The sequence below is a fragment of the Triturus cristatus genome, chromosome 12 (genome assembly GCF_964204655.1).
Source record: "Triturus cristatus chromosome 12, aTriCri1.1, whole genome shotgun sequence".
NCBI lineage: Eukaryota > Metazoa > Chordata > Amphibia > Caudata > Salamandridae > Triturus > Triturus cristatus.
In genome coordinates, this window is record NC_140595.1 from 93832901 (window position 1) to 93853293 (window position 20393).

The 20393-nt window shown below is 48.6% G+C and overlaps 1 protein-coding gene and 1 long non-coding RNA gene across 6 annotated transcripts in view; one reads left to right on the forward strand and one right to left on the reverse strand.

Moving 5' to 3' along the window:
- Positions 1–4636, reverse strand: part of LOC146772696 (uncharacterized) — a 123035-nt gene extending 118399 nt beyond the window's left edge. Inside the window, exon 1 of one of the 2 annotated variants that reach the window (XR_014972242.1) lies at positions 3965–4636. This is a non-coding gene — a long non-coding RNA (uncharacterized LOC146772696). The remainder of the gene's footprint in view (positions 1–3964) is intronic. The other variant, XR_014972243.1, reaches the window with a different exon arrangement.
- Positions 3263–20393, forward strand: part of SEMA6C (semaphorin 6C) — a 341729-nt gene continuing 324598 nt past the window's right edge. For all 4 annotated transcript variants that reach the window (XM_085638745.1, XM_085638747.1, XM_085638748.1 and 1 more), the window contains exon 1: positions 3263–3444. The gene's annotated coding sequence lies outside the window, so the exon portion shown is untranslated. The remainder of the gene's footprint in view (positions 3445–20393) is intronic.

Below are 20393 nucleotides of genomic sequence, written 5' to 3' on the forward strand. Positions count from 1 at the left end.
TGGTGCCTTTTATCTCATTGCTCAGTGGCGTTTGGATTTCAATAAGAGAGGGATATGAAAGCACATATGAGAAATATATGAGTGTAGAAAACCTAGTTTTTTTTAAAGACATGGGTCATCAAAAAAACAGAATAAATGCTCCTAATATTACAGCTTAAACCACCAAAATCCATTCTAGCTCCGATACAACTGAACAGCAGGTCCAGGCGCATAATAAGAGAGGTCGCGGGCGACGATAACGCCCTACCTGTTCCGCCCAGGCCGAACGAGAGCCTCAAGCTTTCAGCCATTTACAGTTTGAAATCAGAAGAGACCTCTGAGGATTAATGAATACATCCATTTTCGGCTCTCTGTTGCCCTGCGCTCAGAAGCACTGGTAGAGGCAGGCGTTTGATATGGAGACAGTAAAAGCCTGAGGCACATCAAACATGGCCGCCGAAGTTAGATCTCTGCAGGTAGGACTTCAAGCCCTTGTCGTGCCAGCTTTAAAAAGCCGGTTGTAGCTTCTTGCCTCTGATGACTTTCCCTCATCTGCATATATTAGGGGGAACCGCGCAACTGACTGACTGGAAGGGTCCGCTTGCGTCCATTTGGGTAGGGAGGGAGATGGCGGGGGCATCCAGTACAGGATAACAGCAGGGGACCACCTTTATATAGTATAGAATCAAGTAAAGAACTTAAATGTAAAGCAGGGATTCTAACTTCTGTACATAAAAGTGAGTGAAGCTTATGAGCATGCTACCTGCCGAAAAGCACTTCGACACCTCCTCAGGGGTAGCCAGCGCTATATAAATGCAAACCCTTCTCTCTTGTATCCCTCCACTATCCTTTTTCAATGCAAATAACAAACTCACATGTCCACCACTCAAATTAATTTAACACCTCCCTATACTAATTCATCACTAATCCTGTTTGGGTTCCAGAGTAGCGTGCTACTCGCCGAGAAAGCTCTTTGACGCCTTGTCAGGGGTAGTAAGTGCTATAAAAAGACGGTTGTAGCTTCTTGCCTCTGATGACTTTCCCTCATCTGCATATATTAGGGAGAACAGCACGACTGACTGACTGGAAGGGCCCGCTTATGTCCATTTGGGTAGGGAGGGAGATGGCGGGGACATCCGGTACAGGATAACAGCAGGGGACCGCCTTTATCTAGTACAGAATCAAGTAAAGAACTCAAAATAGCTCACTAAGATATAGTGGCCTTGGTGCTCACAACACTGCTCACTTGACCAATTGGTTCTGGGCGCCTACACTGACTACTTCTGGGCACTTCACGCAAGTCACACTGCCTTTGGAGCTGGGACACCTACCCCAGTATAGATAGATCCATGTTCTTTTAGGGACTGAATATGCATTTTAGTGAGACCGCGCTGCTGTTGGGTTCTAAGCCCCCGCTTCAACATAACTTATTCTGCTCCTAGGCCAAGGGCAACACACTGCACAATCTTGAGGCACATTTAGCAACACAGTCTACGTTGAGCTGCAGCGCCATTGCAACACGGCATACGTCACTATTGTGGCTGGGGCGCCAATATAATATTGTGGATGAGGCACCAAGAACATAGAACTCACAACTCATCAAAGCTCACAAATCACTTAACAGAACAAAATGTCTAATTGCCCTACTGGAAGCACCTCACCACAAACTCGTCGCTTCCGCCAGAGCAGACTCCCTCATGCCTCCCTTTCTTCCATTTCTGGTCCCTCGCCCCAACTCTCACATGTTCCCGAACTCGTTCTTGCCCCCATCCATCGATGGGTCTTTCCCCCTGTGCCATCACGGCCAGGCTATGCTCAGGGTTGGCTTTAGCACTGGTGGCGCCTGCTATGACAACCTTTTTTGGCACACACCCTCCCCATGACCTCCTCCTCGGATTTCCTCACTACCACCAGGCAAAAGTGCCCCTCATCTCTTCATAGCCCCTCTCTCTAATAAATGCCATTTGTTTGAAAGTGCTGGTAAGGCTGGCTTTACTAATCCACTCAGCTTTCCATATAATACAGATCTGTTCTTTGCAGCAGGCATATTAACCCTCTGCGCTACTTTATGACCAGTTGAAGCTGCCATTAGATGAAACTCTTATGTCTCTGTCTAGCAGCAACATCAATCTCAAGAGTTATCTTGACTTTGTTATTGCTGCCTGAAAGCTGGACACACAAGGAACTCTGGAGCAGCGACTTTTAAATCGTATGTTATTGCTACGCTCAGCGCCCACACCCCCTTGAGATTAGGGCCCCACTCCAGATCAGCGCCCAGTGCGGCCGCACCGGTCGCGCCGCCCTAAGAGCCGGCCCTGGCTAGGCAGCCTGGAGGCCAGCGCTCTACTGAACAATGGGCTTTCTGCCCCTGGACCAGCCTGGCGTTCCGCCTGTTGGAGCCCGCCTGCCTTCCTGTGTGTTCCGTGCCTCCGCCCCTCCCTGCTGACACCCCCGATTCTCACACCTCTTGTCTGATATATAATTGTGCCAGGCAGCAGCGGAGGGTGGGCTCGGGTACCACAGCTAGGACCCCCCTCTCAGGCTGCCGACCCCCCGCCTGCCCCCCCCCCCCCCGCATAAATTTGACTTGGATTAGAAACAGGGAGGGGGGCAGAGATCTTGCCTCCCATGATGGGGTTTTGAGGGACAAGGAGGTGATGATGGATGGAGAACGGGAGTGAGGTGGGATGGGGTGGAGAAAGGGCGGAGTGGGGCTGGTGTGAACTGATGGGAGGGGCAGAAGTGTCGATGGACTAATAATTAATCGGGGCAATTTCCGGAAAATAGCTCAAAAGGTCCTACAGTACACTGTATGGTTTTAAATACCCCTTGTGTGCATGCGGGAAATACCTGCCGAACTTGCCGTGCTAATACTTTGTATTAAAGGGGCGGGTCCTGGGCGGGGGCGGAGGAAGCCCTGGGTGATGGACAGGAGCAGAGAACGGAGATGAAGAAATCCAAAGTGAAGGCGGACGGGGGGGGGAAGGGTGACTGGCGGAAGGGCATGGGTGGAGGTAGAGAGGCAGAGGTAGGTATGTAGGGTAAGGATACGAGCAGGAGCGGTCGGATACTGGCTCGGAGGGGTCAGGGGGCGCCACTGGGTGCCCGCGCGGATTGAAAGATGCGGGGAGAGGCAGGGACTGGAGACTTGCAGTACTGAGAGGGGATATCGGAGGACCAGGTCTGGGAGGGGAGGTGATGGGCGGGCCGGGAGGAGGGGCCGTGGGCGGCCATTGGCTCCGCTCTCCGGAGGAGGAGCAGGGGGAGGGGAGGGGAGGGGGCTGAATTACGAGCTTTGGCATGCAGCAGTTTGTTTTTCTCCCCCTTTGAGCCAACACTATTCCGTCCAGTCTACACTGCCCCCCTATCGGATTATTAAGCAGAGGCAGGGGGCCCCGCGATTCGACACCCCCTGCTGGCTCGTCTCCTACCCCAGGGAATAGGGAGCAGGATTCGGGGTACCAGGTAAGGGGCTCTCTCCTTCTACTGTTATCCGTGGCTGCGAAGTACCAAGGTCCGCTGTTCCCTTTAATCCCCGGGCGGGACCTTGTCTGTGCCCACGAACTGCAGGGCGCCCCGGGAACTTTTTGACGTCCATGGAAGTCTCCCCCCTGGGGCGGGGGCTTCTCACGGTGGTTAATTGCCCGGTATATGCGTCGCTGATGCTTTATTTTGTATGCAAAGGTTTTTAACCTGGGGGTTGTGCTGAATGATGATACTGGCGGAGCAGGGCCGAGTAACGAGTTAGGTCAGTCGGTCAGCAGGGGTGGGTGTGTCCGAAATTTGACCTGGGGTGCAGGGTCTCAGAGCGCCCCGTCCTCGCTGTACCGTGCAGCGGAGAGGTGGGGGTGCTGTTTGCATTGTGTGATTTAACTTTAGTTTTCACTCCTTTTGCAGAAAAGCTTCTGGCAACCTATAACTCTGGTGTCGAATGTGTGCGTTACGTGCCTGGCGCATAAGCGACTGTACTGTGCGCAGTACTTACCGTGTGATATATAGCGCTACGCGGCTTTCTTTTAGACTTCCCGGCGCTGAGGGTGCCCGAGCTCTGCACAGACGCGGGGATCCCGAGAGCTCGCATGCAGGGACGGACGTGGCTTGCTGTGGGGTCGGGGCACGGACACACTGGGGCTGCTGGAGCCGGTCCGTCGGCGCTGCAGGGCTCCTGGAGCCCTCCACCAGACTCGGCGGGGCGCCCCGAGCTCCAGCCTTGCGGGGCTCTCGGTAGATCTGCGTAGCTTCTGCGCCAGACTCCGCAGCGAGGGTCTGCGCAACATTGGTCTGGGCTGTCTCTGCACCGCAGGGCACAGCTGGCTGACTGCATGCTGCCCAGGGCTTCCAGTAGTCCTCTGGGCTACCTGCTGGGCTTGCGGGTACGGCACGGATATCCGCTGGACTCCCGGGTCTCCTGCAGTGGGCGCACCGACCTCCACATGGAGGCAGGGGGTCTGGGGCCAGCGCCAGGGGTTCTAGGTCCGCTGCGGGGACCCCGGGACTCGCCGCTGGAGAGTTGTGGGCCCTATGTAGGGATCTTCTGCAGGGGGCTCAAGTCCTGCGCAGGGCTTTGCTGACTCCGCACGGGACTCTGGGTCCTCCCCAGACTGTTCTCCCCCGACCTGTCCGGACCCTGGATGTTTCCCAGACTCCCGACTTCAGGGAGGGGAGGGGGCGCCCTCCAGAGAGTTCTATATCCAAGACAAAAATAGACTGAGGCGAGTTGTGCATCAAGTCTGTGCAGACACTGCAGGGCTGAGGTATTTTATTGCACCAGTAGGGAAACATTGTACAGGCGAAAGTGTCAGGCTCTCCCATTCTGTACCTCGGTGGACCGAATAGAGGTGTCTGAGCCATGGCTATGGAATAGTCAGACCCCCCCCCTTTACAGTCCATCGGTGGGGCATACATACAGAGTTGTCTGGGCCAGGGCTTTGGAATAGTCAGACCCCCCCCCCCCCCCCCTTACCGTGCATCGGTGGGGCATACATACAGAGGTGTCTGAGCCAGGGTTTTGCAATCGTCAGACTCACACTCACTGTGCATTAATGGGGCACAGAGAGGTGTCTGAGCCGGGGCTTTGGAATTGTCAGACCCCCATTACTGTGCATCATTGGGGCACACAGAGGTGTCTGAGCCAGGGTTTTGCAATCGTCAGACTCCCACTCACTGTGCATCAATGGGGCACACAGAGGTGTCTGAGCCGGGGCTTTGGAATTGGCAGACTCCCACTTACTGTGCATCAATGGGGCACATTGAAGTGTCTGGAGAGCTGTCGGAGGAAGAGCTTTGGAATTGTCAGACCCCACTTACTGTGCATCAATGGGGCATACAGAGGTCTGTGAGACGGGGCTTTGGAATTGTCAGACTCCCATTTACTGTGCATCAATGGGGCACATAGAGGTGTCTGGAGAGCTGTCCGAGGAAGGGATTTGGAATTGTCAGACTCCCACTTACTGTGCATCAATGGGGCACACAGAGGTGTCTGAGCCGGGGCTTTGGAATAGTCAGACCCCCCCCCCCCCCCGCCGCCCCCTTTACTGTGCATCGGGGGACCGTACAAAGCTGTCCGATGAAGGGCTTTGAAAGGTGTCTGGCCCTCCCTTTCTGTGAATCGGTGGAACACGTGGAATTTTCCGTTGGCGGACTTTGGAAGTGACAGACTCCCACATACGGTTCACCAGCAGAGCACACTAAGGTGTCTGAATCAGAGCTTCCAAAGGTACGGGGTCTTTCAGACACACTCACTGGGGGCTCTCTGACTCCCAAGGGGCCGGCGGTGCTCACTGGCTCCAGAGTCGAAGAATCGTCTTAGTCCAAATCAAGGCCTGAGAAGCCCTCACGCGGACTTCCACATCTACTTCCGCCCGGGGGTGTAACCCCCCCCCCCTATAAATGTATTCTGTAGTAAATACTTGGGTCCTGGTGCTTTCAGTCGGGAGTGGTGACATGTCTGTCGGCTTTCATGTGTGTGTTTTTGCATGCACACGCTGTAAGCCCCTCCCATGTCCTGCTTCTCATATAATGTATTTTATCAAAATATGCCAGCGTAATTGATGAGAAATCTGAAGCTCCTCCCCCCTGTACAAGCTCCGCCCCTACCACCCTCACACAGTCACAGACCCTGCACCTTGCCTTCATTCTAAAGATTATCTTTGCTTTCTCCTTCCACCCAGACGGTGACCTCCCGCTCCTTATACACAGACATTGCGCTTTTCAACTCAGATTTTCAGCAGTCACTCCTTTCACCAGCAGCCTGTCGTCACTCCTGCGTGCAGACGATGCAGCTCGCTTCCTGTTCCCTGCTGAGGGTTCCCGCCACTTCCTCTCATCACTATCTGCATTTATACCTACTCTGTTCCTCTCGCCCCGCCCCCTTCCTTTGATACAGACTGTAGCGCCTCGTGCCACCGTATGTCCTCGTCCAGTCACCCCCCCCCCCTCCTTTTAATCCAGCCTGCATCCTCCCACCCCTTCTACACCTGCAGTGAGTCCTTCCACCTGCAGGATGAACTCACTCACTCTCTCTCCTCTGACCACTACTTGCAGTCACTCCATCTCCTTCTTCTCAGACCACGCCTCCTTCCTTTATTATAGACAGTAACTCCTCACCATTCACCCCCAGACCGGCCCCCTGTGACACGTTATGCCCCATTCCACAGTCACTGCTCCCTCCTTGACTGCCCACTCTTCTAACACTCAGCGGATCCCTCAGACTCCGCTGTCCTCTGTCCATCCCTCCGTCTACAACCCGCTGCCTCTTGAGGCCTCCACGCAACCCTTACCCCTCACACCCCCCAACACACAGACTATTACCACTCAAGAAACTCTTCAGAGGTTGTGTACACTCTGACTTTCCATATATTGTACCCAGTCATGGCCTTTCTAGTAGGAAGCGGTTCATCCCTTCACTCTAAGGAGATATTGCAAACACGGCATCTTCACGCCACTCCGAAGATTGGAGACACTAAGTAAGGAGATAACTGCTCAGCAATCAGAGACCTGCCAAGGCCAGTAAAATATGATAAAAGAGATGCTAAGACAATTAAAAAAAATAGGTACAAGAGTTGCTGCAGCACAGGTCAGGCCCCAGGACCCCAGCGCACACGCATGACCCACCGCAGGGATTCCACATTGGTGGGTATCACAGACTTCACAGCTGCCCCCAACATACAATCAAATTACCGGTGAGCATTAGCATGCGCGGTGACCTCGAGGACTCCTTGTCATTTGGAATGATATGGACGCATCACGATCCTGATGTATATTCTTTGACCTTACTTTTGGTCACTTTATTTGTTCGACTTAGATTACCCTGACTTTAGCCATTTACACGGTGTGGACTTTGAACTGTATATGTATTTATTTTTCTGAACTTGTCATCGGACTCCATCATTTATACTTTCATTCAATAGCCTTGAGAAAGTCTGTTGGACTGACCAGTACTGACGAAACACGTGTTGGCTGTGTTCTATCTTGGATATTGATTTCTGAAAGAAATAAAAAGAACATCTTCTACTGACATCACGTGGACTTTTCATCACATTTTGTTGGATCTTGGACTGCCATATTTGACTTCTTGATTTATGAAATTACTTATTTGACTTCTAACGACGAAGGGTCCCCATTACTGGTCATTCAGCTGGACCTTTTTACATGGATTGTGGATGTGCTATATTAGCTTTTGCTAACTGGGCAATGCCTGTACCAGTGCTTCACATGGCACATACCACAATCGGTAAAGAGATCCGGCCTTACACACACCAAACATACTCTGAGTACTATCAGCGCTCACCCTGGCGGTACTCCCAAAGAAAACCGACTCCGGGCTCCTCGGGCCTGGGTGCAGAGGCACCTGGACTCGACAGCGCTACAAGACCAAACTAGTGGAAACGGCGCTAGACCAATCAATGTTAACATAACATGAACTATTGAATCGCTATTGTGAACCTCTGAGCAAATCTCCTCTCCTTGGAGAAAGGTAGGGAGACGCGCTACTCTTCCTCGTCCTCTCTGCAGCCTATTGCAGAGTGGAACTCGCAGACTGAGTAGGAATTAGGCTGGACTGTCCTTGACTCCTCAGCAGCCCATGGCACGGTGGTCCCCATGGACAGTTTAAGAATTAGAAGACACTGTCCAGTTTTAGACTAAAATGGATCTGAACCTCTCTATTGAAATTCAACAGGTCCTGATCAGATCAGTGGTTTCTTCAATGCATGCCATGGAGCGGTACAATGGGCCAGAAGTGGTGTAATTTCCGGGAAGGGCCACTAGGGGCTCGGACATCCTGGTAACAGAAGTGATGTCACTTCCGTGGCGGTATAACTATCACTTTTTGCTTGAGACCTGAGGTATGCCATTGTACTACTCCAAGGACAGCAGCTGAGCGGTCCTTTCTCTTATTCATGCTGTGTAATGCATGAGTGCAGCCTCTGCAGTGTGCACCACAACGGCACCAGAAGCACTTTCAAGCACCACCCCGTCGCATTCGAAACCACTTCCAGTCGAAAAGTGAGTTAAGAAACCATTTAAGCATCACCACAAGCTTGGAACGCCTGTCCTACCGGAGAGCTTCCTCTGCAGCAATGGAGCCAAGGTGGACATGTTACTTTTGAAAGAAGCTGCCCTTTGTCCAGACGGTGAACTGCAGAAGGCCTCCTTCCAGAAGGCAAGGCAAGTTGAAGCTTCTTCTGGATCATTTGCACCTCAGGTCAAACCTGCTGCCGGATATGTCGGCCTGCACCAACTCTTACTGACACCACTTTTCGACCTGGCAAGGGATTATACCCAGGACCTGCAGCCTTCCGACTTGAAAATATCTTTGATTCAACATACTGTGTTAAATTCTGTGATACATGATAAAACCTGCTGTTTAGATTATAAAAGCCTTGAGAAAGCCCTGGTCCACATGACCGCCAAAGGGTGAAACACGTGTCGGCTGTTGAATGTCTAATTAAAACCATTCCTGTAAAATTCTGCAGTATGACAACAACGTATGAACCAGGATATAAATGTGAAAAATAAAAGCAGAAAACAGATATCATTTTGAATTTTCTTTGGTCAAAAGAAGATCAACATTTACTAAGGAGGAGTGTGCACTCGCCTGTTTCCACAACCAACTCTTACTGTAATCGCTCATCCCGCTCCTTGGAACCCAGCATTGAGCAGAGCAGAGATCTGGTGAATGCTTAGTTAGGTTACTAAACATAGCTTCCAAAGAAACTCCGTGGTCGGGTGAGAAGGTGACCGGATAAGAGGGTCAAAATGTGCCTGAACGTACTAGAATGTGAACTGCCGGAAACTAGGCTTGAAAGGGACCCACTAGATCCAGGGATCTAGTTAAAAAACCTCTGCGCTGTACACACAACTACCTCGAACAAGGACTGAAACCTTGCAGAAATGGGAAGCCAACTAGGATAAGCAAGACGGTGTCCACAACCGTCCACACGATGCGCTGTTGGGGCGGTCAGTGGTAGTCATGGGCCCCCATCCCTGGATTACCCTGATTCCAAGCCCATGGGCAGGACCTACTTATTACAAGCTTTTTGTGAAATACAAGGAAATGGACTCCTCCACTCTGGCCTTCGACTGAACATCATGAAGTCCTGGGAGGCCAGGGACAACTCTGGCTAGGGCTTGTCGGCACAAATTAAATGGACTTTGGATGTCCCCAGAGCCTCTTTCTGCTTGCCACATCTGAGAAAGCCAAAAGGTGAAAAGCCGCGCTCTAGAAATCTCCCTACCCTCTTCTCGATTCTCCATACACAGATTGAGCGATTGTGGCCCTTTGTACAGTGACTTCCACCCACTTCCACACTCGGATTGCGAGCTTTCCTTTCTTCCATGCAGAGACATTGAGCTGTCCACACAAACCCTGCCGCTGCATTTCCTCCATGCAGACTGCCACCTCAGCCTTTCCCATCTCTCTCCTGTCACTCAACCTATTCCCTATGACTCCTTCCACACAGACTGCCACCATCCCGTCTTTCCACTGGCGTAACGAAACTCGAGGCGGCCACCCTGCAAGGCATGTGCAGGGGCCCCCTCTGGGCTCAATCGGGAGCTCTGCAGCCCGAGTGCTGTGCTAAGGGGGCCCCCTGGAGCTTGGGGGCCTGTGTTACGCCCCTGCGTCTTTCCACTCTTTGCCCCCACCATGTGTTGTCTCCTGGTGGCTCCATCCGTCCATAGACTTCCCCCTCTGCTCATCTCACGCAGACTGCCACCCCTCACCACACCAATGCAGACCAGCAGCTCTGCTCATGACACCGGCTGACTGCAGACCCCAGCCGTACACCATCACCTCTCCGCTGTCACCATTCGCTCATACCGTACCACTCACTCACTGTTGCCGCCTACCCCTTACACATTCACCTATGGTCAGGGCCACTGGGATTATGCGATTGTGCGGCCATGATGTTTTTCGCATAATTAAAGTTAAAAGTTTCTAGCTCAAACGGTTCAAAAGTTCATAAAAGTGCAAAGGCACGTGTTGCCTTTCAATGGAAGGCCCTTCGCAAAGGTAGGCTGGTCACCTTTATGTTGCTTATTGCTATATTGTGGTGCTAAACTGGTACTAAAGATGTGCGACCAATGCCCAAACAGTGTAAAAGTGACTAAATCAGGAAATACAAAAGCAAAATGTGTGACATTACACCTCATTTGCCATTTCTTGCCACATAATTTACTCAACCCTGCCGCATAATTTGGCCCTCGCCTGCCGCTTAACAGTGGTCTGTCTATGGTGCTCCACCGCCTACCATCCGCTGTTACTCCTTCCATACAGGCTGTCACCTCTGCTGTCACGCACAGACATCACCGCTCACGCTTCCAACCAGACTATCACGCATGCGTCACACACGTACCACCGCCTGTTGCGCCTTTCACACACAGCTGTCACCAGAGCTCATCACCCCCAGTCTAACCACTTCCAGGAAGTCTTCCATCTCCACTCGTTCACTTTTGGTTATAGCCAAGTTATACTCACTTTTTAAATCGCCCCGATGTGGAGCTTAGATGGGGTTGTGTGAGGAGCCCACAGTGTGTGCGGGGCTGAGCTAGGACTACGGAGAGGCAGCAACAGAGCAAAGGGGAGTCGCTAAAGCACGTAGAAGGGTTGATAGGCGAAGAGGGGAAGGGGGAGACATCCTGGGGAAAGTGAAGAGGAACTAGAAATACAGCGATCACGCACCGACTTGGAAAAGAAACACGTTGAAAATAATGAAAGGAGGCGGCAGGTAGGAGACAGGATGAGTAGGGAGGGAAGAGGGCTGGAGACGTGATGGAGAGAAACGATGCCGAAGAGGGGAGAAAGGGAACAGAGAAAGAAAAGGCAGTTGAAGGGAACGAAGAGAGGTTGATAAAACGAGTGTTAGAAGTCAGTCCGGGGCTCGGCCGAGGAATGACAAGACGCCTCTGCATTTCGGAAAAGGTGGAAGACTATAAAAGGGGTTCGTGCCTCACGCACCCCGCGTTCGCCGAGGTGAAGGGCTCTTCCTGATCAGCCATTGTTCTCCGAGGAGAGACTGAGTGTTGAGGAGTGAGAGGGGGAGAGAGCGCCGGAGGAGTGAGAGACCGCCGTCCCCGCACCCTCGCCCCCCTCCCAGAGACCACCCGCAGATGCACGAGCACGCATTATGTAATATGCTACTCGGAGCGCTGACTCCCCGGGACACCCGGACCTGCAGGGCACGGGGTGGCGAGCTTTGGGTTTGATGGGCCCCCTCCACCCCAAAGGTGGGCTCAGTTATAAGGACCCCGCGCCTCCGCCCGGCTGGCGTATTTAGGATGACAAACAACTCAAGAAACCCGAAGGCGGGAAATGACGGGGCGAAGGTGAAAGTGCTCTGGTGCCCCCGGGTTCAAACTCCCCAGGGAGGGCGTGCCTCACACGCATGGGGTTAATGATCGGGGGGTGCTCTCGCATTATAGAGCCTTAGACCCCCCACGAGCGGCTTCATGAGGGTTCTGCTCCCGGCTCAGTGTCTAGCTCACAGCATTGATTTTAGAGTATGTATGTGTCTCTTAATGTCGCGTCACTCTCCCTGTCACGTGCACTGACACTTTGACTCGTGCTTTGGGGTGGGCTGCGAGGTGTGAGCACCACGAAAGGATCGGGTAGGTTGATGTTCGAGGCATTGAGACTGTAACACTCGCCGCATTAGTTGGGGTTGGTGTTTGGGTTCGATGGCAATGACGTTGGGGGTTCTTAGGCATCATTTGTAGGGGATGATTTATGGGTTCAGGGAGCACGGCTGGGCGTGTTCACGATGGGATTACTGCTGTTTGTATACATGTGTTGCCATTAAAGTGTATACTTCAGTCTGGGGTGATTGTATTGTAATTGCATTTATATAGCGCTTACTACCCCTGGCGAGGCACCCAAGCGCTTTTTCGGCGAGTAGCACGCTACTCCGGAACCCATAAAGGATTAGTGGTGAATTAGTGTAGTGAAATATGAAAGTAATTTGAGTGGTGGATATTAGTCAGTTAGTCGGTGCCCAGCAGTTCGAGGACACTGATGTTTGAGTTAGTGCTACACAACTCCTGCTCTGTAATGAAGGAAGCTAGTAAGTGGGGGTGTACAGTCAGAATTCATGACTTGTGCATAAGGGACACTGGAATTATGTGGCAGGGGAGCACCAAAGTAAGCGGCAAGACTAAATTATGCAGCAAGAAAAGGCAAATTCTGCAGCATAATGCGCCACATTTGTTGATGGTGTTACTTTATTATTGCATCGCTTTTACACATGGTAATGCTGTCTGGACAAACATCTCACCCTATTAGTACCAGAGCAACTAGCAAATAAAGAAATAAGCAACTGAAATATGGCTAGTTAACCAATGCTAAGGGCCTTCAACTGCGCATGAACATATGTCATGACCTATTTAGTAACTTTTTATCGGTTTGAGCTAGAAACTATTTTTTTTGTTAAAATCTACAGATTACGTGGCAGATTATAGATTATGTGGCAAATCGGTAAATATGTGGAAAAAATCCCTGGCTGCTGAATCGCATGATTCCCACAGCCCTGGATAAATGTTGGTCCTCATGACAAGCATTCAGCTCAGCACTGAGAGGGTACCACTTAGCGTTCACCAGAGTTGATGTTTGGTTTCATGTGTTGCTACTGGGTTGGTGCCATGATTAGAGGGAAACTTTGGTTTTGCTCTCAGTATCTGTGGGTGTGTTGACTTCAGACTTTGGTCTTCATGGTGGAAGACCCTTTTGTCTGAGGGCTTGCTCAGGATTCAAAGTATTTGATGCTGATATTAAGGGTAGCGGTCTGCATCAAAAGTCATTGATGATAGGAGGTGATCGAAACGTGTTGATGTTAAAATTTGCATTCAACAGCAGAGGGTTCATATCCCGCAGGGTTTGCACAGAATCTCCTAAGTGTTAATGTAGGGGTTTACTCACTACTTTGGGGGCCATCAGAGTTCAGGCAAGATGCCATGCATTAGCTGGTATGGCTGTTGATTAAGGGTGTGCTCTGCATTGGGGTGCACTGTCTTTAGTATCCATGCTCAGCCTTTGAAGTTGTTGTCCTCCACTCTGGTTTACTGAGACCGGTAGACACATATGTGATCTGCATGTGCATGCTTCGTTGTTAGGGATGGCATTCTAATTTTGAGTGAGTTTTTGGGTAGGGTTCGTAGTATTCATAATGTAGTATGTTTATATGTATTTGTACACAAAAGATGAGAGGCAATTGCTAAGGTATGCAATAAGTCGGTTTATGTTTGAATTTTCATTTCTTTATTTTCTTTATTCTCAAAAACAGACAGACACACGCAGCCAACACGTTTCGCCAAACACATGGGCTTCTTCAGGGCAGTGCGATTCTACTAGAAATAGTTGTATATGAGATGAATGACTGTGTCAGAAAGGGTAGTGTTGTTGATGTGGTGTACATCTGTTCAGTAGCTTTTGAGGGATTAATGTTTCAAAAAAGTGCCATTTAGGCTTCAAAAGGTGAACCATTTTGCATATTTTGTGTGTTAAATAGCTATTTGTTGATTTGCTTATAACTTTGGCAGTGTTTGACAAATGTGCATGAAATGTGGCTGACGGCACCTTGATGTTTCTCTTGGTATTTTCAAGTTTGTACCGATCCTTAAAAGGGGTGGATAACAAGTACTCATTTACTAACACGTTTGGCACTGTGTGATAAAATTGCACAAAATTTGGCGAGAAGCTTGAAATATAAGTTTTCTAGTGGTATGTCATGTATTGTGCCGATCCATCGGGGGGGGGGGCAGTTAAAAGGGTGGAATCAATAAAATGTTCATTTGCTTATGACTTTGATGTGTAAGGAATGTTCATCAAATGTGGGAGGCGGTTAACTAGTTACACCCAGTACGTGTATTTCAGGTTTCGCGAAGATCTAATAGGGGCGGGCAAAGTTAAAAGGAGTGTATCAAAAATATTTCTGATTTACTAATCGATTTGGCACCATTTGATCGATCAACATGGAATCTGACAGACATACCTATTTAGCCTAATATTAGTATTTTAAGTGTTTTCAGATGCATGGGGGGGGGTCCAATTCAGAGGGTAAAAAAAGTGCCAATTTGCTGATAAAATTTGGCACAGTGTTTCAAATCTACACCGAATTTGGCAGGCACATGTAAGGATTGCTTTTCTATTGGTATATTAAGGGTATTACCAATCAGGCAGTTGGAAAGGTAGATCGGTTTTTGTATAGATCCCGTATGTGAGGGCATCAAAACATTTTTGATATATTTCACCATCTAATGGATCCACACAAAATTTGGCTGAGACTTGTTATGTTTTACGTGCTCTTGGTTTCGCAATTTCATGCAGGTCCCTCGGGCAGGTTTCAAAATGGGGCGGGGGGAGGGGTCAAAGAATTGTTCCTTTTTCTAATAAATTTAGCACTGTTTGATAAATCTAAATAAAATTTGGGAGATGTTTATAAGGTTTAGCCTTCTATCGGTTGTATCCCATTTTGAGAAGATATGTCAAAGAGGGGCAAAGATAAATGTGGCAGTGAACGTTTCATTCACTTTTATAGCATTAGCGCTGTTTGTTAAATCGCAATGAAATTTAACCGCTAGTATTGAAGCGCAGTGCAAGGCCACGCAGGTCCGGTGACTAACAGTCGCTATGCACAGCCAAAGCGGGATGGGCACAGGCCTGGTCGAAGGCTGTGCACAATGGGCACATGGTGGGTGAATGCGGTACATCAAAAAAAAAAACATGAAATTCACTGACCAGAAAATACACAGTTAAAGTTTAGTTATGGTTCATCAAATACAAAACCATAAAAGCCCTGAATGTTGCCAGTTATACTGTGCAACACACAATAACTCATGCCTTGCAATGCTCAGCCACACCCATGGTCGATGGCAGGTTTAATAAAAAAAAAAAGTCAGCTCACTATGAACCAATACATGACGGTTTGTGTGCAAATCACAACATAGTTGGTGAATTCAGAACTTTGTTTGGTTTTGTTTGTTGAAACATATATTATTATTCAGCGCATAGCTACCCTAAGGCATACTAGCACTTGCGGCCGAACAAGAGGAGGACTGCGAAGATTATAGAGTGGGATGTTGAAATAACCATGTTTTATGAAGTTTTCGAATTGGAAGATGGCGATGTTCCGCGCGAATGTGTGGGGGCAGGGAGTTCCAGAGTCTAGCTGCATTGTAAGAGAAGGATCTTCCTCCACTTCTTACCCTCTTAATTTTGGGAATGACTGCGAGGTTAAGATTAGCTGAGCGAAGGCATTTTCCTGAGGCAGTAAAAGGTGTTGGGGGAGCTATTGATTACTGGGCTCTTCCCCCATAGGGTCTTGTAGGCTATACACAGAGGTTTGAATTTTACTCTTTCCAGAATTGGCAACCAGTGTAGGGTCTTCAGGGCCGGCTTAGCCGACTGAGCTTTAGGAATCCTGAGCAACAGCCGCGCAGCGCAGTTCTTCGCGACTTGGAGATTCCTTATCGTTGCTTTAGGTGCTCCTAGGTAAAGAGAATTGCCATATTCCAAACGAGAAAGGACCAAAGCCTGGACCGGGATTCTCCTAGCGCCCATAGGAAGAATTTTCCGAAGCAGTCTGAGAATGCCGAAGCAGGCTCCTGCCAGTTTCACTGCTTGGTGGTCAAATTTAAAGGAGTTGTCCTGCCAGACGCCCAGGCTTTTGATCTTAGTGTCATGGATTGGGGCAGGGCCAAGGCAAATTGGCCATGTCTGTTTAAGATCCATGCTAGAAGCATTGCCCAAGAGGATTAGTTCAGTTTTTCCACTATTGAGCCAGCGACAGGAGTGTGCCACCCAGGGAGCCACTTTCTCCAGACAGGATTCAAGATCATAGGGGAGGTTCCGAGGTTCCTTGAGGGCAATTACCAACTGCATATCGTCAGCATACGTGACGATTTTATTCCCATAAGGAAAAATAATATCAGCAAGTGGTCTCATGTACACATTGAATAATGTGGGGCTCAGAGACGAGCCCTGGGGGACTCCACAGCTGAGCGATAGGCTCCTAGAAGTGGACTCCCGTGAGGAGACCTGGAATGTTCTACTATCTGAGTAAGACCGGAGCCAGGTAATAACACCACCTGAAACACCGACCCTCGTAAGTCTGTTTAGGAGAATGTCAAAATTGACCATGTCAAATGGCGAACTTAGATCAAGGAGGATAATAGCTACTGCTCCTACCTGGTCAAGGAGATATATATATATATATATATATATATATATATATATATATATATATATATATATATATATATACACACACATCTCAATAAAACAAATTTCATAGTGGGGGGCCGGCTTGCATCCAGATCAAGACGGGTGCTTCGCATTTGGTGATAGCCTTCTCCGTCACATCACAAATGCATAGCAAAAACCATGAGTTCATAAATAAACTAAACATCCGCACTCAAATGACCTGTTTAATTTATTCCCAATAGCAGAGTCGATGTGTTTCTACATTGTGCCTTGAACGCGTCTTGTTCAGATTCAGCCCTGGGTAAATTCTTGCCCTTCATGCTTGGATGATGGAGGTACACGGTCTTTGCTCTGCATCCATCCAGTTATCAAAGAAAGAGTCCTGGATCTGGACATGTTTGGGGCCGTTAGTGTTGAGGATGAAATCTGTCTTCGTCTGGTTCATATCGGGGTACCCACGTTGATGTCCAAGCTTGGATAACGAAGGTGCGGCCTTTTAGGTGGCCAATGTGCTTGGTTGTCGAGTCCATTGGGTGCCATCAAGGGCTGTTGAGCCCTGCATCCATTGATGAGGAAGAGCATTCTGTGCTTGCTATTTATTGTGAAAGAAGACGGATCATTGTGGAACTCTGCAGTTTATTGAAGCCGCCGGGAAAGAGGCAAGATGTGAGCGATCAAAGTATGATGCATAGTATGTCGATAGAACAGGACACGCAGAAGATGGGGCTCTCAAGATCCCCAAAGGCTAAGACATTGAGTAGGGCCAGAAGCCGGGAGCATTCTTCTCTTAAATGATAAGCATGTCTTCCAAAATGTGGATGGTAGCCATCTTTCTAGAAACCTGTTCGGAAGCTTGACTGGTAGTCATGCGGCAAGAGGTTGGCGTCCTCTTATATTGCTGGTGGAGCTTACCGCATTATTAGATATGTTTAAATGACTGGGAGGTGGGTGTTAGTCAAGTTTACTAAAGGGCTAATTTAGAGTTGGGTGGAGAGGGTACTTTCTTGTAAAGGTGACTGAGTACCCTCTTCTCTAAACTGAAGTTCCGCCCGCCTCATTTAGAATCGGGTGATCCTTCATACTGCAGGCAACAGAGACTACTCCATCTCCACCTCCAACAAAATGACAGCCCTCAAAGGTGTTCCCATTTTTCCCCCCCAGCCCTATTTAGAGTGGACGGACAAACCTGGCAGTAATGGACAGTGAAAACTGCAAAATGACCACCACACCATGGGACAAATTATTGTATTTTAATTATTTTTTTAATAAAGAAATGTTGACGGAGCCGACCATCAAACTTTCAATGCAACGTTACATCGGTTCCTGGTAATGCAGGAGATGTGGGCTGGTAGACATCATTAACTTTGGCAGCAAAGGTACACATGCCTTGGTGGGAGTAAAGTACTGCACCATGGTGACTGTACATACTACGACCGCCGAAGTCTAAATCGGGCCCTAAGTTTTCCACGTCTGAGTTGTGGGGTTTTATTTTTTTAGCCGAAACGCAATAAAGGAACTTTTCCACAATTTTGTGTTGCTCGTCTCCGTCTGTGGTACTACTGCGGTGAAGTGACGGAGTTACTGTGTGTATATATATATATATGTGTATATATTTCTTTTTTTTTTTTCTTTTTTAAGAGTTGGGCGGGCCATGATGTTACTGGATGGCAACCGAGAAAGGGCAATTTTCAGCGTTTTTCAGGGAGTTAATATTTGAATCCAGGTACCAAATTCAGGGGAGTTGGCTTTACGATCTGTGTTCCTCTGTTGAATACCCTTTGCTTTGGTTCGTAGACACTGGCTTATAGAGTTTGTGTAGTGTAGAAGTTCCTTTGCAATAACGTTGGGACCCATGCAGCAGGTTCAATGGCTTTGACTTGGTTGGCGCTTGGTGTTTGAAGGCTTAGAATTTGTGCCATGTGGAGGTTTACGGGTAAGGGCGCGAGGGACTGCACCCCCGGAGAGCTTACAGGCTTTGAGAGTAGGATTCACAGAGCACTGAGGACTATGCAAACAGCAGCTGTTGTTGCCAACTTTTTTTTTCATAATAATGAAACATGGTGGAAGCCTGTGCCATTTGTCCAGGTTGGCAGGGCGTGTTATTAACATTAGAAAGGCTGTCACCGGCAGGCTATAGATGTCACAAGAGAGAGAGCTGTGTCCGTCTTTCACTGAACCGTGACGCGGTGGCCTAGCGGCGCTTTGTGACAAAGAGTGGCGACGACATGGAGTACAGCAATGCTGTAGTATTCAGTATCACAGTTACTTTAGGTACCAATACAAACTCGCAGAATAAAGGATACTTCAGATCAATGACTATTATGTACTTTAAAATGGGATGTGCTTTGTTTTAATGTAATATTGGCCACAGTCAATTTGCAATCATCTGAAAATTGCAACAATTTCTATTTTGTTTCCCAAAAAAAGTCACTGCATTGTTATCTCATGTACAATTAAACATCATTATAGGCAGCCTCTCCGGTCTTGCCTCCAAACTCAGTGTGACATTTATTTCGTGAAACATGAATAAGTCTTCCAAAGAAATATGCAATAGTCTCACAGAGACATCATGTTGTCCGTCATTTTTTGGTCTTGCTTACAGACAACTCTTAGTTATCAGTTTGTGAAAAGACCTATTACGTGCCATACCAAACACATTTAACGGGCTTATAGAGAGACCTTGATGTATCATTGGTTGGCTTTCCAGTCAATCTTGATGGCTTCTTATTTGATGGTTTTGCTCCTTCTTGTTTGCCACTCTCTTGCAGCATAGCTTTGTTACCTCCTTTTAATTGGATGACTTGTATCCTGCCATGAATCGCACCAGGGAACTACTTTTTAGGTAAAAACTGGCCAGCGCATGCGCTGCTCTGGAAGGCATGCTGTATTAGAGTATGGACTTGAAGCCCTGCTCACTCTCCTCCCATATTTCTCATTGGCTTGTGTCATTGTCCTTCCTAAATGTTGGTTTCTGAGTCATTAATTGGCTTGTTGGTCCCTCCTTAGTACCGCCTTGTCTTCATTTGCAACCTCCCATGAGGACTGGCCCTTTTACTTCGGTTGTTACACGGTACGTCTTATTTAGTCTGTCAGCACTATTTTCTTTAATGAGTTTCACCTACTGCAGGCACGACATACTTTCCTGCAACATTCAGCGCGCCGTGTGTGCTTTCACTTTCCAAGCAGCCCGGGACAATGGCGGCTGCTTCTTCTAAATAAATAGGTCTCCCATTTACAAGAGTTTAAGCTATTGGCATTGTAAATGACAATGCCTTTTATTTATGTGTTAATTATCAAAACAGATAAATAAAAGGCATTGTCATTTACAATGCCAATAGCTTAAACTCTCGTAAATGCGAGACCTACTTCATTGCAAATGCTTGTTTCTTTTTGTATTAACACTCCACTTCATCGTACTGCAATGGCCCCCACTCAAGCAGCGTTGTGGTACTTCACACAAGCTTCATGAAACTCATATTAACTGCAACCACTGCATAAACAACAAGAAAATGCATTCGCTGACTATATACAAAACGACCACCAGACGTCAAAACTCGTTCATGCGTTGTGACGTACGTGCACGCATGCGTACATTGCCCATCATTCTAAAATAGCTCCTGTGTGCTGAAATTTGTTACCACACGTCTTCACACATGCTCATTTATGTTGAAGCATGCCGGTGAATTAGCCTTTTTAGTATTTAGAATGGTAAAATAAAAAG